The sequence below is a fragment of the Hoplias malabaricus genome, chromosome Y (assembly GCF_029633855.1).
Source record: "Hoplias malabaricus isolate fHopMal1 chromosome Y, fHopMal1.hap1, whole genome shotgun sequence".
NCBI lineage: Eukaryota > Metazoa > Chordata > Actinopteri > Characiformes > Erythrinidae > Hoplias > Hoplias malabaricus.
The window spans coordinates 74,133,570-74,147,174 of NC_089820.1; positions in this window are offsets into that span (position 1 = coordinate 74,133,570).

Sequence of the window (13,605 nt, forward strand, 5' to 3'; positions counted from 1 at the left end):
TTCACAGAAACTTACTACAAAGCACGGTTAATGACTATCATACAGTTATTTTATTGTTCACATTGTACATTATTTAAAATACATTTTGGCTACTTTTATAGTCGGTAAATTAAGATAAGTGAAAGGACCAGTAGAATTCCATTAACTAACTTTAAAGACGAGTAAACAGTGACCCCTGGTTCCTATCACCATCACAGTAAACACATCAGACTCTGGACGTTTCTCTCCAAAATCCTGTAGGAATTTTGAGAAATTGGTGGAATTGCCCTTCAGGTGTTGATTGTGACCGAGCAAAACAAAAAACTTTTTTCTACGGATTGAGGAGGAAGTAAAGGAATAAAAACAAAGCAGGACTGGACAACCCCCCCCCCCCCCCCCACACACACACACACACACACACATACACACACTTCCCAAAGGCCCCCAGAAGCCCCCTCTTCCAAACCACCCCACACACACACACCCCACACACCCATCCCAGCCCCTTCACCATGCCACCGTGAGGGGGCTCCATGTCTTAATAGCTAATTAATAGTGCTAATGATGTTTCCGCAACTTCATGAATACATTAAGGATCTGTGGTCCGGTGCAAGCTTTTCAGCCTCTCCGGCTCCATTCAAGGGTATTTCAGCATCTGCTCTCTGCTCGGCAATTAATCATCTTGATGTATGGCTTAAAATCGACTGCTTCCAGGAGACCCCCCCCCCCCCCTCACACACACACACACACCCGTCCCCCACCTCTACCCCCCCCCTCCTTCTTTTTTGACAAGAATAACAAAGCAATTTGCCAGGAGCCATCTCTCGCGCATACAGCACGTTATTAGTCCACCTTCATCTTAAAGCCGCCCTTTGATTTTTTTCCCCCCACTTCAAATTACCTGTGTTAAAGGGACAGTAAGCATTTATTTATTTATTAAATTGTACTTTTTCCTCCCCGATTATTCCTGGAGAAATCACAATCCCATTATCGGCGACAATATCCCCGGGATCTTCGGAACAAATCCCCATGCCGAAAGTTTTTGACCTGCCAAATTCTGCCAAGAGCTGCGCCCCTCACTGTCTTTTTCACTGCCTTTTCTCTTTCTCTCTCTAATGCGCTCTCTCTCTCTCTCTCTCTCTCTCTCTCTCTCTCTCTCTCTCTCTCTCTCTCTCTCTCTTCCCTCCTCTTCGCCGCTCACTTTGGCCCGGATCCCCTCAGCACAAGGGCCCCTATTGTAAAGGCCTAATCCAGAAGCAACACAGCTTTAGCGACACGGTGGGATAAAAGCCCCATCAAGCCCACAACTTTATGGGGGCAAATCTCTGCCTAATCCCTTCGCTTTATCTAAACAAAAGCCCCTCTGCCTTAATCCACCTTCGCCTTCCAAAATAAATAAAAAAAGAGAAGGGGGAAACGAGAGAGAGAGAGAGAGAGAGAGAGAGAGAGAAAAGAAGAGAAAAATCTCACACTTTCGACGAGGTGAGAAGCGAAAGGCCACGTTTCACCAAACTGCTCCTGACAAGCTCTTACTGCTCACAGATCAGCAAACCCCCAACCACAGCGCCACAGACACTCTCCTGAAGATGCCCACAGACTCTTATTTTGACATTCTTTAGCCGTACATTTCAAAGCAAGAATCTTAATCCCTTCTCTGACAAACACATTGTGTAAAGCCTTATTTAAATAAATAAATAAATGAATAAATAAAGTTAGGAAGAAACTCCAACAATCTGCAGAGCGTGAATCTACATCTAAACACTTAGGGTTCCTCAGAGAACCACAACAACTCCCATTTTAAAATAGTTCCTGGCAGCAACAAACTGGGTTCTACTACTCTAACAACTCAAAGAAGACGTAAAGTTGGTTATACTTCTGTGTTGAATCAGCCTTTATGTTTGTGTACCATGACACTAGGGCTGAAATACCTTCCTCCACACTGTTTAGTACACCACGTAGTCTTAGTTAACTACATGTGCGAAATGCACTATGCAGGGAGTAGGGTATTAATTGGAACAGAGCATCGTTTACATGTGAGATGCCAGGAAAAAAACTAATACAAAGCTGACAGTTTTCCCCCACCTGGTTCCTGATCCTCATAGCAGGTATTTTGCATTTTCTGGACTTCCTCAGTTATCTCGTCTCCTTGATCCATGTTTGGCCATCTGCGGATCAATCACAGTCGTTGTGGTCTAGGTAGACGAGACACAATATTATTTCTGGGGAGGTGCACATCAGGCTACAGCACAGGGTTCATGGCTATGTGGGACCTGCGAGTTTCTTACAGCGTAAATTGCACACAAAATAAACCAGTGCGAGAAGTAATGCCTCATAAGATCCAGTTTGGGTTTCATAGAGAACCTGGACACAGGGGGTCATACCCTGTGTCCAAAATGGCTCCCTATTCACTATTCCTCATTTAATAAATGTTATAATGCACTATTAGAGGGAACTGAATTCAAGGCACTACTTCATGCAGGTTTTTACCCAACAACACTGTGGATTATGGGTAATCTGGTATCTGCTAGTGTACACTCCTTTTTCCAATGCATTGTGGGATTGTTTGAGTGCACTGAAAATAGTCCACTGTGTTTTCAGACGAAATAATGCAATGTATATTGCACACAGGGATCGAATCACAACAGGATACGGCAGCACACACACTCACCCCATGTCTCTGCTAACAGTGCTAGTGTTCTGTGTGTGATCAGAGAAGACTCACTGGAGGGGGAACTGAAGACCACTAACGCACAATAGTTACCCTTTCATATACACTGCGTTTATATAAAAGTTGGTGCACATGCTCATAAAGGGTGAGGTTTATTCTCACCGCAGGAGTGTGGAGACGGGCAGAATTGTTGTTGTGTGATGGGTAGAGGGGCTGCGATGGCTGGGGGGGCAGATAGGGGAGCTTGCAGGGGGGCCTTATTAGCAGTAATTGGGTAATTAAGCGGATAAAGAGGCTGCTTACTCTTCTAAGTGGCCTGGTGACTATTGAATGAGAGCGCTGGTCCGAGTTAAAGAGCTCGGGCCCCAGCCCTGCCGGCCTTATTGGCAATTGATTTCTGATTCCTGCCTTAAGGAGGTTGCGCTTCTCCTCTGATGGAAAAGCAGGCCATTTGCAGCCGAGTGGAAGCAGACAGGCCAAACGAGGACGCGTCCTGACCACAGGGAGTTTAACCGAGGACTGAGACCTTTACTATTTAATGGAATCAACAGCAAAGACTGGAAAAAAAATAAAGATGTACGCCAGGAATTAGGCACAGACTGTACTTCCAGAGGTCGTAAGATACAAAACAAACAGAACAGAGAGTCGTCTTTATACAAACACAGGCACCACCACTAAATAATTTAACACAAATTAATCAGGAGCTCTAACTCATTAACATCCATTCAGAGTTCAAGCTGGAGATATGAGGTCTTGGTATGAGAGTGATGATATATACATGTTAGATACATGTGGGACATATGTGTCATATATATGTATCAGTGTTCATCAATATTTATGGGACATTTCTATTGTACAAATGTAAAACCCCAATTTGTCAAACTTGTTTTTATGCAGTGTGAGAACTTACATGGGGAAAATATATGACATGTATATGTAAAATATATGACAGTGCGTTGACTGTGTAAGTGTGTGTGTGACTTGAGTTTACTTGTGTTTATGCAGCATCAGGGTACATTTAGGGTATGGCTCCATGTCTTGACGCTGTATATAAACATGTCTGTGTGTGTATTCATTGGAGTTCACTTGTTTTTATGCAGTGTCAGAACACAGGGTCCTACATTCAGGTATAAAGATAGGGTATATATAAGACCCCATGCCCTGCTTCTGTAGAATACCATTCTAATCAGTGTGGATTGATTAGAGTTGACTTGTTTTTATGCAGTGTCAGGACCCAAGGTCTAATATTTAACATGTGTTTGTGTGTGTTTGGATTCTATGAGAACTGACCGATATCTCCGGTTGTGATCAGCTGATCGACTCTTGCGACTAAAAGGGATAGTGTTCTCGCTTTAATTCGAGTGAATCCTCCTCTCCGAGACCAGAGATGGCTTCAGAAGCTTGAGAGGTGCCGAATCTGCTAGAGATCAAACAAAGCACTTTGTCCATTAACTCTGCGGCTCTGAGTGTGGATTGTTCTCCGGTTCAGGGCTGAAACATCTGTCTTTACTTTGTTAAATCCCTGTGTATCAGCTCTGGGCTTTGTAATATCTCTCCGTAATCTGCTCTCGCCACACTCGGACTAGTGCAGCTCTTCTGGTGATGAGGTTTAAAAGTGCTAGCAGGATGACGGAGGAATAATCAGACCTTTTCTCACGTTTGATTGAAGGTTTCTTCATCTCTGCAAATGCCCAGATTTAAGAGGATACTTTTAGAAACAGAAGTGCCACCTATCTGCCATCATCTTATCCTATAAAAACCATAAAGTTCTTGACTTGCTTTAATCCTTTATGTGTTCAATCTAATGCAGAGCATGTGGAGCATTTTCAGTGCAGCAGGTTTTCTGGAGATGTTTTAGTTAACGGTTCTGAAAGGATGTGGCGCTCGAGAGAAGAACAGAAAAGGATGTTGCTTTCTTTGTGTCAAAGACAAAAGGGACCATCAAGAGCATTAACAGCTAAATCCAACATCTGTCCTGGAATTCGGGGTGGGGAATGGGGGACATCACCTCCCACAACATAGGAACCTTGTGGAAGTGGAAATTGGGAGGTTAGAGAGATATGATGCCATCAAGGTAATGTCTTTTCTCAGGGAGTCCATGGTTATTTCAGCTAGACGATGCCAGGCCTCATTTTGCATGTGCATTGTTGAGCAGCTGAGGTCAAACAGGCAAAACTTTCACATGCGAAACCTCAACAATTAGTCTCCTCAGTTCCCAAACGCTTAAACATGCATTCATTCATTCATTGTCTGCAACTGCTTATTCACTTCAGGTGGGTCCAGAGTCTACATGGAATCATCGGTCACAAGGTACGGAACACACCCAAAAGGGGTCACCAGTACTTCACAGGGTGACACACGCCAACACATTCACTCACACATTCACACATATGGATACTTTTTGAGTGATCAATCGACATACCAATGTTTGTTTTTGTATTGTGGGAGGAAATCCATGCCGACACGGGGTGAACACACCAAACTCCTCACAGACAGTCACCCGGAGCAGGAATCGAACCCACAACCTCCAGGTCCTTGGAGCTGTGTGATTGCGACTCTACCTGCTGTACACTACTTTTCCTCCCACAGTCCAACATACTGTCTGTATGTGTGAGTGTGTGAGTGTGTGTGTTACCCTGTGAAGGACTGGCACCCCCTCCAGGGTGCATTCCTGCCTTGCACCCAATGATTCCAGGTAGGCTCTGGACCCACTGTGACCCTGAAGTGGATAAGCGGTTACAGGTAATGAATGAATGAATTAAAAAGAGATGGTTTGTGACATCAGTGGGAATCATTTTCAAGTTCTTTTGTTAATAATAAAAAAAGTTCAGGAGAAATATGTAATGGGCATGATAGGTTGGGTGTAGGTTGTGTTTATTTTATTATATTTTATTATATTATGCTATAAATAAAGCATTTAAAAAATAAATACATAAGTTTATAGTAAACTATGTCTGCCTCATCCATCTATTTTCCAGCTGTTGGCTAAACGTAGTTGTGAGAGCTCAGGTAAATACTCCATGGAGCTTTGTTTGAACAGCTCTACCCAGAAGCCCTGGCTTAGACCTTTCAGCACTTTCTCATTCACTCCCACACCTCTCTGGAGCTAATGCTTCTTAATAGAGTAAATAGAAAGAATAGAAAGAACAATTGACTCATTAGAGAGTCATCTAAGCCAAATCCACTCAATCCCCTGGAAATGCTGAAGAGGGGAACCAGCTTTAACGACACCTGAAAAGCCCAGGCTGGAATTCACACACACACACACACGCACACACACACACACACACACACACACACACACACACACATGGACTGGGATGTATTCCTGTTTTTGTGTGGTGTTTCTGTGGTCTTCGTTCTTCATTTTGGAAGATTTCAGCTCTCCGAATGAGATCAATACAAAACAAAACAGAACAGACACTTCACCCAGATACTTCACTAAGTGTGTGAGTGTGTGAAACTGTCTACAGGTGTAAGTGTGTGAGTGACTGGGTGAATGTGTGAAACTGTCCACAGGTGTAAGTGTGTGAGTGACTGGGGAAATGTGTGAAACTGTCCAACAGGTGTGAGTGTGTGAGTGACTGGGTGCATGTGTGAAACTGTCCACAGGTGTGAGTGTGTGAGTGACTGGGTGAGTGTGTGAAACTGTCCACAGGTGTGAGTGTGTGAGTGACTGGGTGAATGTGTGAAACTGTCCACAGGTGTGAGTATGTGAGTGACTGGGTGAGTGTGTGAAACTGTCCACAGGTGTGAGTGTGTGAGTGACTGGGTGAATGTGTGAATCTGTCCACAGGTGTGAGTGTGTGAGTGACGGGGTGAGTGTGTGAAACTGTCCACAGTTGTGAGTGTGTGAAACTGTCCACAGGTGTGAGTGTGTGAGTGACTGGGTGAATGTATGAAACTGTCCAACAGGTGTGAGTGTGTGAGTGACTGGGTGAGTGTGTGAAACTGTCCACAGGTGTGAGTGTGTGAGTGACTGGGTGAATGTGTGAAACTGTCCACAGGTGTGAGTGTGTGAGTGACTGGGGAAATGTGTGAAACTGTCCAACAGGTGTGAGTGTGTGAGTGACTGGGTGAGTGTGTGAAACTGTCCACAGGTGTGAGTGTGTGAGTGACTGGGTGAGTGTGTGAAACTGTCCACAGGTGTGAGTGTGTGAGTGACTGGGTGAGTGTGTGAGTGACAGTGTGAGTGTGTGAGTGACAGTGTGAGTGTGTGAGTGACTGTGTGAGTGCGTGAAACTGTCCACAGGTGTGAGTGACTGGGTGAATGTGTGAAACTGTCCACAGGTGTGAGTGTGTGAGTGACTGGGTGAGTGTGTGAAACTGTCCATAGGTGTGAGTGTGTGAGTGACTGGGTGAGTGTGTGAAACTGTCCACAGGTGTGAGTGTGTGAGTGACTGAGTGAGTGTGTGAGTGACAGTGTGAGTGTGTGAGTGACTGTGTGAGTGCGTGAAACTGTCCACAGGTGTGAGTGTGTGAGTGACTGGGTGAATGTGTGAAACTGTCCACAGGTGTGAGTGTGTGAGTGACTGGGTGAGTGTGTGAGTGACTGGGTGAATGTGTGAAACTGTCCACAGGTGTGAGTGACAGTGTGAGTGTGTGAGTGACAGTGTGAGTGTGTGAGTGACTGTGTGAGTGCGTGAGTGACTGGGTGAATGTGTGAAACTGTCCACAGTTGTGAGTGTGTGAGTGACTGGGTGAGTGTGTGAAACTGTCTACAGGTCTGAGTGTGTGAGTGACTGGGTGAATGTGTGAAACTGTCCACAGGTGTGAGTGTGTGAGTGACTGGGGAAATGTGTGAAACTGTCCGACAGGTGTGAGTGTGTGAGTGACTAGGTGAGTGTGTGAAACTGTCCACAGGTGTGAGTGTGTGACTGACTGGGTGAGTGTGTGAAACTGTCCACAGGTGTGTGTGAGTGACTGGGTGAGTGTGTGAGTGACAGTGTGAGTGTGTGAGTGACAGGGTGAGTGTGTGAAACTGTCCACAGGTGTGAGTGTGTGAGTGACTGGGTGAATGTGTGAAACTGTCCACAGGTGTGAGTGTGTGAGTGACTGGGTAAATGTGTGAAACTGTCCACAGGTGTGAGTGTGTGAGTGACTGTGTGAGTGCATGAAATTGTCCACAGGTGTGAGTGTGTGAGTGACTGGGTGAGTGTGTGAGTGACAGTGTGAGTGTGTGAGTGACAGTGTGAGTGTGTGAGTGACTGGGTGAGTGTGTGAGTGACAGTGTGAGTGTGTGAAACTGTCCACAGGTAAGTGTGTGAGTGTGTGAATCTGTCCACAGGTGTGAGTGAGTTTGTGAGTGAGTGTGTGAAACTGTCCACAGGTGTGAGTGACAGGGTGAGTGTGATTCACTACAGGTTTTGTCCTGAAAAAGAGCTAAATACAAAACCACAGACATGAACATACACACTTTCTGTTCTCAGTTGATGTGTGCAGCACCTCCGCAGGATTACCTGGGTCTGACTGTAAAATGCTGTTGCTGTGTGAGTATAAATCCTCTTCCTCGGTGCGTATTATGGGGCATGAACATAAGGGATTCTGTTATTGTTGACCCGTAATCTTCTTTAAACTCCTTGTTTTACAAATGGCTCAGTTTTTGAAAAGCTTTATGGATGCTTTAGGCGTTGTTAAAGCTCTTATCCTGCTTTACCCTTGCTTCTCTTTACTGTCTAACAGCAAAATAAAACCTTCCAAAATGGTTTGAAAGGTTCTAGGTACAAAAACCTTGGTGATTTAAAAGGATTCAGTGCTTCTACCAAAGGTTTATTCCTAGGAAACAGGTCCTGTTGAATATAATAATCGACTAAAAACATTCCCTCTAGTGGCCTACACTGAGCATCAATAAATAGCGGACCTCAGTCTGGACCTGGACCGAGTGATGGTCCTGTTTGGAGATGTGATATATTTGTAAAAAATGAATAAGAATAAATGAAAACATTAATGAAGTGTTATTTTTTTCAGACAGCCTTGGAGATGCTAATAAAGTTATGTAATGTAGACTTTAAGAGCTGACCAGGAACTACAGATGAGAATTAGCGTTTACAGCTGAAACTGGCTCAATTAGAGTAAATTGTGAGTAAAATAAATGTACAAAATCAAAATTATAAAATATAACAGGCTTCATAAACCATGTCATTCTGTGGTTACAGACATAAGCTGTTCTTAAACAATCAATCAACAATCATTAAATGCTTTTGCATACGTTATAATGACCTTAGCTAGCTTTCGGCTAAAGTGTTCTGAACTGAGATTTCATTCTCATTCATGACTAATTTAGGATTGAAATATATTCATATCGCACAGTGATGCTGTTTTTTAGGCGCGATCTCAGATACACAACTGCAGCGCCAGCGCTAATGAAAGCTGTCTGCATCATTAGCGCTAGCTGATGTCCCCGACAGCACATCGCCAGCTAATTTCAGTGTCAAATTGCATTTTCTTCTTCTTCTCTAAGAACTATTAAGATAGTAAACATCCTTCCCTTTGAGACCTATTGACCAGGGCCAGAGCCATTTAGCAGTAATCAAGATGTTTTCAGAGTCTGTCCGAGAGAAGCAGACGTCCAGGAGCTTTTATCTCTTTCTCATTAGCGTTAATTAGCACTGGCCTGTTGAATGGGGCGTCACAGGGCTGAGGGAGCCTGGAAACGGAAGAATAGCTCCAGGAGGGATAGTCTATGGCTATAAGCAGTGAATTAAGGTGTTTATTGTGTCTGTAATTGTTTGTTTGAGCTGGTCATCAGTGATGGCTGCATTTTGTTACTGGGCTAGACGGATCTTTACTTCAGTGTGAAACAGAATCGACCAGAAAAACGTCTCTATCAAAGACCTCATGGTCAATCCTTTTTCTTTTATTTTTTTTTGTTTTCAGTCTGACTTTCAAAGGCTTAGGGACTCTTACCTGTTTTAACCCCTTTCTGCAGTGTCCTGAGCGTCTGCTCTTTCTGCAGCATCATTTTCTCATGTGTAATGATCGTGGTTGAAAAAAGCCAGACATTCCTAGATGTTATTTAGGAGGGGGTCGAGCAACATATTAACAACATCAACGGGAACATAATGAACATGTCATTTGTGTTTATCATTCCTCTGATTAAGCACAACAGAGGTCAGCTCTGACTGCTTCACAAAGACAGCACCTCCAACAGGACAGAGAGCCTTGTGCATCATTTCTACTGTGAGACATGGAGCACACAGAGGGCTCTGATTCTGCTCTGATTTTTTATTGGATTACTTGAGAGCATAACTGGCTTCGAACTCTGGTTGGGTACAATTGCTCTCCCTCCCCCATCTCTCTGCTCAAGGTGCTAGCCAGCATGAGCGTCTGTCAGTCAACTGATGTGATAGATCTGGACCCTTTGCACTCTCTTTCAATTGGTGTTTAAAGGGAGTTTAAGTTTGGCAAACTATAAGATTTAATTTTAAATGTTGCGTCCTCGACGAATAGCGCTGCTGGTTTTGGCAGAAGTGAAGGGGCAGGGCTTTGTACCCAGTGCTATAGACCCAAATTGGAGGAACACGTTGTGTCTAAGCAGGACCTTTTAGATAATACGGTCCAAACTGGTTATAAAATAATGACTAAAGTGAGGCAGCCTGGATCATGGTCAGTCAGGAGTTGGAATTAGACCGGCTATATCTTTTACCTTGTTTATTTTTTAAAGTTTATGTGTTAGCGTGTTAGCTGGCTAGTTAGCTAACTGCATTAAAATAGACCACAGTTTGCACTGACTATCTTCTGTCACTTCCTATGTCTCAGAGTGGCTGCACATGTCTAATTTAACCATTATCCTGAATTTTGTGGGTCAGCTTGTAGGTTAGGTATTGCCTCTGTAATCAAGTTTTCTAACTGCAAGCACTTTTCCACTGCATGGTCCCTACTCAATTTTCTGTTTAATCCCCCCTCCCAAAGTGGCTTAGGAAACCACAACAATGGCAGTGGTAACATTAAGCATTCTTTACTCATCGTGTATTGACGTGTAATTGTTGTTGTTGTTTGGGACCGAACACGGGTCCATCGTAATTTTCCAAGCTGCCGTTTTGAGTCGGATAAAAACAAATGTGATCTCTGCTGTAGCTGGAGATTTTACAGATGACAAGTTTGTGCTGGACGTCTGCATTGCGTGGTGTAGGGTAACAACTCTGTCCTGGAAAATCAGCGCTCTGCAAGGTTTACACATTGGGTTTAGTCCCTACTCAGCTCCTTCTGAACCACGAGAGAGCAGGGACTAAATAAGAGCCTGGTTCCAGGACCAGGACCAAATTTACCTGATGGAGAAGGAAAAAGGCAGAATAGAGTCGAGTAGAATTGAGTAGGGACCATCCAGTGGAAAAGCAGCCTTTGTTCTTATTAATCATAACACAACAGCAAGAAATGACACCACAGCTTCATTGATCCTGAAGACGACTGCGAAAATGCAACATCAAAACGAAAGCCCAGAAGAGAAGGCAAGAAGGTGTCCCTCAAGATTGGCGTGGTCAGTGTAAATGAGCCCCTCCTGTTGAACAGCATTACAGTATCTGAGTGTGCTTTGGTGTGATGGATGGGGTATGGATTATGCGCTGGAGGATGTGATGGAGTCTCTAACAGATGCTGTGGAGCATGTGCTGTCGTCTCTGGAAGGGATAGTCATTTAGTCATTGAGTAACGGTCATCAGTCAAGCCCTCCATTAGAAGGGCTTTATTCAGGGCCAGATTGGAGGAGGCCTGGCAGCAGGTCTTTTCCCACCCTCCTCTTCCTCCCCCTCTCCATTCCTCCCTCTCTCTCCCTCTCTTCTACTGTTTCTCTCTCGTCCCTCTCTACTCGTCTGGCTGGTGAATGGAGTCTTGCTGAGCTCAACTATCCATGTAAAGAGGTGGGTTGGTCCGTCTCAGTGGGAGAGGGAACTTGTTAGCTCCTCTCTCTCTCTCTCTCTCTCTCTCTCTCTCTCTCTCTCTCTCTCTCTCTCTCTCTCTCTCTCATCTCAGCAGGGTGTAGCAGGAGGAGCAGGGGGAGGGCCAGAATTAATGGACATGTTTGTTTACCTATTTGTCCTTGACATGATCAATTGATCAGTGGGCTAATTCACTGGCACCATGGGGTCATTAAATTTCCATCTAAATTGCAAATGGATTTCTGGCCAGCCCTCCACCACGAGACCAGCTCTTTACCCCCTCCCTCTCTCACTCTCTCTGTATCCCACAGAGAAGTTTACCCAAGTCAGCTTTTACTCAGCTCAGATGAAGCCTGATAATGGGGCGATACAGAATCGAAGAGTTTTCAGACTCTAATCTCCACCTCAGGAACCAAATGTTGTTTTTTCTTTTCTGTTTTAAATAAATAAAAATGTTCCTCATTTTGTTCCTAACCTAAAATTAGAGGTTAGGCTTAGACTCTTCATTTATATTCTTTGGATATTTTAAATCTGCGGTCACACTAGACTATAGTCAGCAGAATGTCTGGAGCATAATCCCATTCATTTGAATGGAATTCGCAGCGCTGAGCGACCTTGAGCCGCAGCTTTCAGGGGAATTTACTGCACAAGTGAAGCTTAGCAGGAGTTCAGGTTTGGTTGGTGAACTTTGACATGCAAATTGGAATCTTCAACCAATAGCACTGCTGCTTTAACTGCGGTGACCCAGAAGGGGAGGGGCTTTGTACAGCAGCACTGTAGATCCACAATGGAGGAACGCTAAATACAGCTGTGATTAAACAGGACATTTTAAATAACACACTCCGAGCTGATTACAGAATGAGGCATAAACACAAGACGGTCTGGTGGGCAGTCAGTCGTATCTATCTTTTGTTGTGGTTGGGTTTTTTTAATTGCCAGTTAATTAGCTTATGGGCAACTGTTGTGTGTCTCTGATCTTCCAGCCCTGTCTTGGCCACAACTCTAAAGGTCTAGTGATGTATATAGATACCTAAAATTCATATAGGATATCACAGATATATAGATACAACTCACAAAGGTTATATTACATACATAACATCACAATTAGACAAATACCTCAATGTTTACCTTTTTATTTATTCAAAAATATAAAACATAAATCTACCGTAAAACTAAAGCCACCTCCTTGTTTCTGCACTCACAGTCCACTCTCTCAGCTCTACTGACCATACAGGATCACTATGTAGCTCTACAATTACAAGCTGTAGTTTATCTGTTGCTCTGCATACTTCATTATCCCCATTTCACCCTATTCTTCAAAGCTCAGGACCCCCACAAAGAAGGTAGACTATTATTTGGGTGGTGGATCATTCTCAGTGCTGCAGTGACACTGATGTGGTGGTGGTGAGTTAGTGTGTGTTAGGCTGGTATGAGTGGATCATAAATATACACTTCTATATTCATACATATATATATACTTATATGTGTAAAACATATACTATGCGACCTTCTAATTAAATATAAGTGTGTTTATAAAGTGTTACTTTGCTCTGGTTGTGTGTTTGATCCACTGTCTTTAACACCTTGTCCCCGAGGAGCCGCGGCAAACACAGCTCTCAGACTCATTTGACAACATCAGCGCTGATAATTACCCGTATCATGAAGATGTCAGTCAGTTAAATGGCACTTCATTTGCTTTTCTTGCCCACACACACACACACACACACACACACACACACACACGCACACAGCTCTAGTCCATTGAGAGAAAAATGAGCTGATTCGGAGAAAAGCCGGGTGATTAAACAGCACTTTAGAGATTACAGTGAATGATTACAGATTTGAAAATGTGCAGCGTCCGGTCGAGAACGTAGCGGAGGAGGAATGAATATCTTTCTGTGATAAATGATATCCTGACGTTTAATATACTACGCTAAGTCTTAGTGCTCCTAGGCAAATGGTTAAAGCCATTTATTCGTGCAGTGAGTGTTTCTGACAACAACAGCACTAATCTAAACTATTAAAGTCAGTAAAAGCAGAAAATATAAACATGAATTTTAAAAAAGATATGGTCAAATATAAGTA